The following is a 10,048-nucleotide window of genomic DNA, read 5'->3' on the forward strand; positions in this document are numbered from 1 at the left end:
CACATCACGGTCTTACGGTTCTTTGATGAAACGATGCCGGACATGGTGCCGCGGGGGAGTTCGGGGACGCTCTATTCTGCGGCTGGACGGCGGGTTTCTTCACCTGGTTGCGGGAACTCTGCTGCTGGCGTCTGTTTTGTCTGCAGAGGGACAACTGTATCACACCTGTCCCCATCCCTGTGGGGACTGTGCAGCCGAGTTGGACACATCAAGACCAAAACCGAGTAGTATTCTGAGATTGCGTTCCATCAGGGACGCACACGTCTGTTCTCTTCTAAGTAAAGAGTCAGTGTCCAAAAGAAACGGAGAACCAACGGCAGTTAAACGGCTTCTTTTCTCAGTAGTTCTCAATCAGGGTTTGGACAGACCACATGTTTCAGACGGGAGGAGGACGTCTCAAGCTTTGGTGATTAAGAACTGCACTGAGAAACTGTCCTGTCTGGGTCAGAGACAACAACCTCTTGCTCTGCAGCCAAACTTTAAATCACAAACTCTTCAGGAAAAAACATGGTGCTCCAAAGTCCAAAAGTTAGAAAACTGCAATAAAACAAAGTCTTTTATTTTAAAATCTTCTGCAAACAGGAAAAAACTGGGTTTAGATATTAAACTCAAAATCTTGTTAAACGCCACACGCGAATTAAACCAAATACATTTTCCATTCATGATTTTAAGATGCAGATCGACTTCACATCTTGTCTCTGTGTTTACTTCCCTCAGTTTCAGCTCTTCATGTCAAACATTAAAACTTTCCTTGTGACATTGTATGTTTGGAAACTTTGGGATCTTTAAAACAATTAAAAATAGAGTTTTTTGAAAGGTTGGCTGCACAGCTCAGTTTTTTAATGACACAAGTTTCCTGATATAAAAAGTGAAACTTTGTCATTAGAGACTACCTTGAGAAAATACACATTTTTATTGCAGCTCTTCTAGATTAGTTACTTTTGAAAATTCACAGTTTGGTATCTTTAGACGTTTAACTTGGAGGTTTTGTTGTGTTTGAACAAAGTTGGCTGCACAGCTCGAGTCTTTGGGAATACTTCAAATAATTTTAAAGAGTTTAAACCTCAATGTTGAAGTTACTTCAAAAGTTTACAAACCTTTCGATCTTATTTGAGCCCATAAATGTATTTAAATCCCTCGAGTTTCAATCATTACGGCCAAAGAGACTAAATGTGCTGCTATTTCCTGTTTCAGTGGTTCTGTTTGTGCAATAACTATCTGATGAACAAACATGTTTAATCACTTTCTGGAAACAAACATTTTCTGTAAAACACAACATTCCTGACGCTCAGCACGAGTGTGAGGCTCAAAGTACTGATTAGAAAAAAGGCTCAGTTATTGATGTTATTTTAACTCACAGTCATCAACAGGTTAGAAAATGATTTGTGAGTTAATTTAGAGTAAAATAAAATTAGTCATCAGGAAAACTGCAGTTAATGACTAATGTGTGTATATATTTATTTGGAGAGGAAAGAAGCTGCTGATGAGTTGGTTTAAAATCACTTTGTGTTCAATCAGCTGTTGTCGGATGATTATTATTATGATTATTATGCTTTGAATCAACTTACAGATCTGGATATATCAGCAGGTGTTAAAGACGAGCTGCGTGTAAATAAAGATGCTACTGTATAAAAATAAATGTCAGATTAAACTGAACCCTGGCTGGTTTTTGGGGTCTCTGGGATATTTTTAATTAAGCAGGTGATTATTTAGTCCTGTAAACATTTAGTCTAAATGTCGGAAACCTTCACCTCAACAAAGACGTCCTGTTTACTGGGATCAGTCACTTCTTCTTACGAATGGAAGCCTCATGAAAACAGCACAATAGCCACGTAGGTCTTGATGGGAACTGAGGCGACAGGTGGGCATTAATTAATTGTGAATATAGTCAAATGTGTTAGACAACTTCATCAACAGAGGTCATACATGTTTCCTCTGCGATCTGAACGGCCGCTGCAGCTCCTCTCTGGATAAATGGAGGCTCTGCAGCCTGAGAGCTGCCTTTGTTCTGTTTCACAATGCGCTCGTTATGACGACTGTCTGCCTCCAGCCAGCAGCTGGATCCACATCAGTCCACACGGCACCACGTGGCCTCCGCACCGAGACGCCGCTCTGACCCTGGCTGGCAACAAATAATATAGAAAACATTAGTTTTATTTATTAGTATTTAAACTGACACTAACTGAAGTGTCAGGGAACATTTGATGACTTGGTAATACCACTGATGAAAGCGCTTCATGTTTTCTGGTTGAAGTCTCTGCAGGTCGTGCAGAGCCGAGGTCCTCACAGCGATACGTAAACACACGGAGCGACACAACTCCCTGAACACACATCAGAGACAGGCTGCAGTATCTCTCAGCCCCTCGGCTTCTCTTTAATGGCTCGTTCCTTTTTGGGACAATAGAGCTGAGATTTAGTGAAACCCGTGTGTCCACAGACAGGAAGTGCCCCCCTGACCCTCACATTGTTTCACAGCGGCTCTCGACATGAGGCCAAACAGGGAAAACGCTGCCACGCAGCTCGCCCTGCCAGCGCTGATGGACCCCCGGGTCTGCAGAGATCAAGGCCAGGATGCAGAACGCGGTCCCTCCTGGTTCATGAGAACAGTTGGTGTGACGTCTCTTGTCGTCCACGGTCCCTGGAACATCCTTGATGCGTTCTTCAGATGTCCAGCTGGCAGACGGACAATCAAACTCAGCCTTGAAGGATCCTTCTGGTCTGGACTGTTTCTGGACATGTTGCTACTCTGGGGACAGCGTTGGTTTCGCGGGCTGACCGTCCAAACAGGACACCAAGTCCCCTCAGTCCAGTTCACTTACGCAGGAGTCTTTTCCACTCCCTCTCCTCTTGGTGTAGGCTGGGAAGAGTCAACCCATCTTAAAGAAAATCACTGAGCTGTTTTTATTCAAGATGATGCTCCTAAGAAAAAAACCTTCAGTGATCAGAAGAAACTATGAATTTATATTCAGGTCTCCACAGAGGGGATTACCTGAAATAATTTATGCACCAAAAGAACAAAATGGTGGTGATTTGCCTTGAAGAACTATTCCTCATGTTAAATTAGTATTTTACGACCCACCAATCAGCAACGTGCAGAGTGTCGGGTGGGCGTTTTCTTGGTGAAGCTTACTCAGATCCTAAAAGTAAACCTGAACTACGGTTAATGTGGACAAACAGCCTCAACATCTGGAACAAGACCGAGCTCCTGGAAATGATTGTGCGACATTAGCTCAGTTAGCATGGCTGCAGCGATGCAGCTAAAACTGTTTCATCTCGACTGTAAGGTGAGACGAGGCTCTGATGTGACTGTACGAGAGTTTAAAACACTTTTAGTGTAACGCTGAATGCCCACAAACAGCATCACATCCCGCCGCTGCCGTCCGTTCCCTGCAGGCTGACCGTCACACACACCGTTTAGGTGCATTAAACAAATCATCCTGCAGGAAAGGAGGAAGGAAAGCAATCAGAGCTTATCTCCTGCAGAGCCTCGCTATCGCTGAAAAACAGCTAAAGCTAACAAAAATGAAGTCATTAATTATAGAGCAGATAAGCTTCTTGTTTCTGCAGCTCAGGAACTTCACAAAGTGCAGCAGAACGTGGAGCCTCAGAGAGACTGTTTCAGAAGAATGATCACATTCTGACAATACAGCAATTTCCTTCTGCCCTCCAGACTCGTTCATATGTGTTCATCACTAACTTTAATCTCACCATGACTACACACCCAACATCCCAAACACCAGTGTTGGAACATTCACACTGAACAAATACTGAGAATGCGTGTGGTGTGTGTGTGTGCGTGCGTGTGTGTGTGCGTGCGTGCGTGCGCGCGCGCGTGTGTGCGCGTGCGTGCGTGTGCGTGCGTGTGCGTGTGTGTGTGTGTGTGCGTGTGTGTGCGTGCGTGTGTGTGTGGTGTGTGGTGTGTGCGTGGGTGTGTGTGTGCGTGTGGTGTGTGTGTGTGCGTGTGCGTGTGTGTGTGTGCGTGCGTGCGCGCGCGCGCGCGTGTGTGTGCGTGCGTGTGTGTGCGTGCGTGTGCGTGCGTGCGTGTGTGTGTGCGTGGGTGCGTGTGTGTGCGTGTGTGTGGTGTGTGCGTGTGTGCGTGTGTGTGTGTGCGTGTGTGTGTGTGCGTGTGTGTGTGTGCGTGGGTGGGTGTGCAATCAAGTTTGTTGCACAGCTGTGTTGTTGAGGCAGGAGTTTCCATTTCTGGGTTTGGATCGACCGCATGGGAGAGAAATACGCTCTCAAAATGTTTTTTTGCTTACAATAAAAGACATCTGTGTCGTGGAGCAGAGGCTTCAGTATTGTAACAACCAGGAACAAAAGAGGCCTTTCATTTGCGTCCAACAGCAGCAGAAGACAGGAAGTCATTGAGAGGATCATGGGACAGAAAGTGTGTGTCGGTGGTGATTAAACGACAGCATGTCAGGGTTGTGTTCTGAACCCAGAAGCAGACGAGAGATGATCAGAGTCTTGACAGTTTCATCGGCAGGCAGGGGTTGATGTGTTGAGAGGTTTGGAGCCGGTGAACCCGCTCTCACTCCCCGACTCGTCACACGTGGACACGTGGTCAAGAGCCAACGCCGGCAGTTTGTGACGTCAAAGGCAGGTATATGATATTAACAGAACCCCGACTTTGAACCAGGAGAGCGGAGTTTGTGTCCATGTGAAACAAAAAGTCAACATTAAAGATTTTTAGATTTTAAGTTACGTAAATTGACACAAGTCAGCTGATGTACGTAGTTATTTTAACCCAAACCATGATTTTTCCGAACCTTAACCAAGTACATTTTGTGCCTAAACCTAACCAAACTGCAACATTTCAAAACTTTAATAACGTGCCATTTCAAAATGGCGATGTTTCTAAACGCTAGAGAAAGTACCGGACGTTGCATATTTGTTGCTAAGATTTGCTAACTTGACGGAACCTTAACGTCAAAAAATAGCGCCGAATGGCCTTGACCGAGCATCAATATGTGACCGAGCATCAATATGTGACCGAGCATCAATATGTGACGAGCATCAATATGTGACCGAGCATCAATATGTGACCGAGCATCAATATGTGACCGAGCATCAATATGTGACCGAGCATCAATATGTGACCGAGCCGGGAGTGAGAACGTGTAGCTGTTCAGCCAGGGTCGAAACCAAAGCAGAACGAGCTGGAGACAGAAACAGGTGACTGATAACACTGTACTGAGCTGGACTTCAAGAAGGCTACCGAGGCGAGCGACAGGAATTAGGAAGTAACAGAGCAAAACTCTTAACATCATTTAGGCGCTGTGAAAGAATATTTTTTTGTGTTAGTTTTCTTTTATTTTGCAACAGTGCAGGAGGATGACTGTATCAGCGTCACTGTTTGCCAAAGGCTCCTACATCAGTCTCTCATGTAGTTGGCATCCACCAGAGCCATCAGCACTATAGAGTGAGTGCCTTTGTAATTGTAGTGTGTGGATACGGAGTTTGGCAGGGCCTGCAGAACCACATGGGTTTTATCCAGGGCTCCTATGTAATTGGGAAAATTCCATCTTCTCTGAAAGTCCTTGAGGCCATTGAGAGCCTTTTGTGGGTACAGGCATGAAGTCAGGGAGGACAGAGACAGTAGAGATTCCCACTCTGTAGCTGTAGGAGATGTAATAAAGGCAACCTGTAGGTTTGGTCTCCTTGGCAGTGTGTGAACTATACCATGGTTTATGGGGGAGCTCACTTTACTGTGATTGTTACTGCTGAATCATTAAAGCTGCAAGCATGTAGGGCTGTGCTGACTGTGAAAGTATCAGGCATGTTTGTCTTATTATTATAATATACAAATAGAATAATTAATATTCTCATATGGAGCCATTTTGCTACAGTTTCTTCACAACAGCTGTTTGCGACCTGTTCTTTCTCCGTGAGGGAAAAGTTTGAACATTTGCATGGAGCCCCCAGCTGCAGTAGTGCGTGGATCACCTGTAATATTCATCCAGCCAGAGGGAACGATCGCAAACTGATCAGTAGGCTACTAGCAATACAGCCCGTAGTACCGGAGACGGAGTGGCCAGGAGAGACCGGCGCGCTGCAGATGGTCTGCGATCCTTCTCTCTGGCTGAATGAAGTCTGACGCTCCTGAATTTACGTTGATATCCATGAGACAGAGAAATATCGAGATCAATGTCAATAAAGCATGCTGTCAGTATTTTAGAGACCCCCCATATATCACAAATCATGCTTTTAGGGGAGCTGATGTCCTCTTTAGGGAGCTAAGCTGCCCCGTAGCTCCTTGGCGTATCATACACTCACAAAATCGACGTTTTTCATACAATAGCCAGAACTTTGTCAAAGTGTGTTTATATGACGCCTGAGATGAGAACGGGTAAGTAAAGGAGTCTCCCGTGGCCAGAAACCTTTATAAAACCAACTATAATAATATTATTAAAATCATAAAACTTGCAGTGTACAGATGACCCAGACACGACTGACACTCCTCTCTGTGTCCACTTCAACCTGAGACGCTTCACTTGAAGTCGAAGATGAAACAGCTGAGTGATCTCCCCAGTTGAACGATGCCTTGTTGATTTATGATTTGTGTCGTGGAAATTGTATATTGCCGCTGAGGGATTGATAATTAATGAATGATGCCGCCTAGATCTGCTTCGGCGTCTGGCCCAGAGCAAAGGGCTGCATAATCATTTACCCCGTCCAGGTTTCTATGTTTTGGGAACAGAGAATCTTTCCAGGCCTTGAATGAACATTCAAGGAGAGGACGTAAACAGTAATAGTAATAATAGAAGAACATGCCTAAAAGATTGTTTTCTGACATCACAATCCTCCCTCTGGCCATAAATGGACATATGAAATATAAAAATTGACACAAAGTGTAGCTGTTTTGCAGAAAATAGACATTGTGAGTTTTGAGCAAGCAGGGGTCAAAAAATCCTCATCCTGGAAAAAGACCTGGACCCATCAGAGAAAAGTGTGTGGCTCTGTCACTGGAAAGAAACTGATAATAAAGACTTTGCTCTTTATCTGTAAATGAATTCTCTCAAATTAATTCAGTTAGTCCATCTCAACATTTATCTGTCTCTAGCTTTGACTGTTGATTTCAATAAAAGGATCCACCATCATCAACAGAGACTTGATTCAAACGCAGGTTTAGGGTCACCAGTCAACCTAAGCTGCATGTTCTTGGACGGTGGACCGGGGACAACATGCAAACTCCAGCAGAAAGGCCGGGACGAGCTTGCTGTGAGCCGGTCTGTCTGTCAGACGGCACTATCCACCGGACCACCTGCCGCCCCTCATGAAATGAGATAATCACATATTTACGACAATGTGAGGGCTGGACTCAAGAATTCTTTGATGTCCCCAGTCGAGTTGGAGTGACGTGGCTTTAAACTACAGCAGGCTGTCCAGGCGTGTCCTCAGTTTGGGGTTTGCAGTGCGTCCTGCCCGTAATTGTTGCTCAGTTCTGGAACCAACTCGCAGTGGTTGCTGTGAAAAGGGAAAGCAGAGGAGAAAATTTCATTTTGTTAATTATACCCAATGGCGTCACTTTGAGGTGAAGTGGTGGGGACATAAGGACTCAGATTAGGTGACGATACACGAGAACTGGACAAATATTTGATCCCCAGCCCATTTCCTGTTAACAGTATGAGGGGGGGGGGGGGGGGTAATTTTCTGAATTCTGGAGACATTTCATGCATTTTTCCAGTCCAAGTGTGTTTAGTTGTCCTCATGCACTTGTGAGCACTCTGAGATATTCCTGTGTCTCACTTGGCCCGATCTCCCTGATGGGAGTTTTCCACATATTTATTGTCGTAAGAAAAAGCAGCTGTTTTTGATGGAGAACAGCTGGACGGTAAGAGCTGTTGTTGCCTACACCCCCTGACATCACCTGTTCCCTTGATAGTTCACTGAGGACTACTTTCTCCCTCCGCTGACTTTCTGCTGTTGATTCGTTAATGGAAATAATGAAGCCGTGAACCAGACGGCACCGCTCCAGGACCCCCCCCCCCCCGCGGCTCCTCCTGCTGGACGTTTTTCACTTTCTCTGAAAGTTGTGTCGCACATACTTTCTCCACCTGACCTCCATCTAAAGGTAGGCCTAATGTAACCAGCTCGAATCGTTTTCTGCGCTTAGATCAGCTCCGCTTCTTTTCTCTGAGTTTTACTGTGAACTCGGGCCGAAGGAGGAGAAACAGCCGCCGTTACTTTGTCCTCCGTGTTGTGGAGATATGAAATAAGAGCAGCAGCAGAGCTCCTTCTCTTCCTGCCTGAAGTGTGGAGGAGGCGCAGACGAGCCGCTGCTCTCCCGCTGTCTGAGCCACTAACTGCGGCTGCAGAACAGCTGCTGGAGCCAGAGGGGCCCCCAGCTTTCTGAAGGCTAAACCTTATTGTGAGTGACGGGGCAATGATATAGCCTAATGTTGTTAAACATTACCAGTTCTTTAAGTCTGAAGTCTTCCCCATGTGTAGGGGTGGACACTGACAGGCGCAATCACTACTTACTTGTATACAGATGGTGAAATAATCAGCCGGACTCTAACAGCCTTTATGTATATATATATATATACACACACATATACCATGGTACACGTACCATTGTACTATTTAAAATACCATGGTAGATGTACGATGTAAAATTTCTTATAGGTTAGAGTCTGTGTGCTGTAGACTTACAAAGCCAAAGTACATTTGTGTCGCTGTTTTCTTCTTACTCCCCTCCTCCTCTCTGTCTCTACTGGGCCTACAGCAGCATCCTTCCTCACAACTCTGGTGCTAGAAGACAACATCCTAGTTACAGTGTAGGATGTAAACAGCAAAATGTTTTCCCACTGTCTGCTCTCAACATTGGAATACACATGGATACAACCAGAAAGTGTGTCAGGCTGTGTTGTAGTGTGAGTGTTTGATGGCTTATGTGTCATGTCTGAGGGCCGGAGAGCTTCATTCTGACCTGAAAACAGGATGTCTGGGGAAGTGGGTGAAAAGTTGTGGATTTCTCTTTAGAGTTTTGAGAAAAAGAGGCATAATTTCAAGAAATGTGTCACAGCAATTGAGAAAAACTATAAGGGGAGGCTTAAGAGAAGTTATGCAACGTTTAGAGAGAAAGATTTTCATAGTTTTGGTAGGATTCACAACTTGGATTCATTTTTGAAAAGCTGTTTTGACCCTTACAGACTAAGGGAAGATAAATAATCAAAGAACGGACACATTCGGACTTAACGAGCGCTTCAAAGGTAACGGGAGTCGGCACTTTTCTTTTTTTATTTCTTGTACAATGTAGGTTACACCGGTAAATCTATAAGAATTAGGGGCTCGTTGTTTCTGTTAAAAGAACTGAACGATTGAATTGTGGAGAATCTAACTGATTTAATGCTGTGCAGCATGTCCATACTGACACATTGATCATACGTTTAAACATTATATTTATATTAACAATCTAAGCAGCTGAGAAGCAGCTATAGCAGGCGACCCCGCGGGGTTTAGAGGTTTCATACATCCAAAGAACTTCTATAAAAACCAGACCAGACATTTAATGGAGAGCTGCGTTTATTTGTCAAAATGTGTTCCCACACCAGGCCACGAAACAGGGTAGGCGGCTATTAATTGAAGTTTTACAGTATGAACTTTTAAATTTTTGACTTAAAGATTCACCTGTAAATTCAGATGCATTAAACTTAAAGGGAGAAATAAAACCCAGAACAATTATTCATTCCCAAATTTTGATTCATAGTGAGTTTTAATTTTACTAATGAGTTTCATATAGCTGGAAATGACATAGACCGTAAGATAATGTGTTAGAGATGTTAATGATACATCTGAACTATTTCTATGTTTTCAAAATTTGTAATCAAAATTATACCCCTTGATATTTTTGCAAAGTTTTGAGAAAATGCAAGTTTCTATACCATCTGTAATGGTCTTGTAAGTTCTACTGTGAGAGAGTTTCTTATCACCTATAAATCACCTACAGAGGGTGGTGATGGCTCAGTGGATAAAACGCCTGCCTTTGATTGTGTCCCTGAGCAAGACAGTTTTTCCAGAGGCGTGCAGGTCGCTTTGTAAAAGT

Source organism: Micropterus salmoides, unplaced genomic scaffold (assembly GCF_014851395.1).
Source record: "Micropterus salmoides isolate LMB-PRFRI ecotype aquatic unplaced genomic scaffold, ASM1485139v1 Ms_hic_scaffold_1, whole genome shotgun sequence".
NCBI lineage: Eukaryota > Metazoa > Chordata > Actinopteri > Centrarchiformes > Centrarchidae > Micropterus > Micropterus salmoides.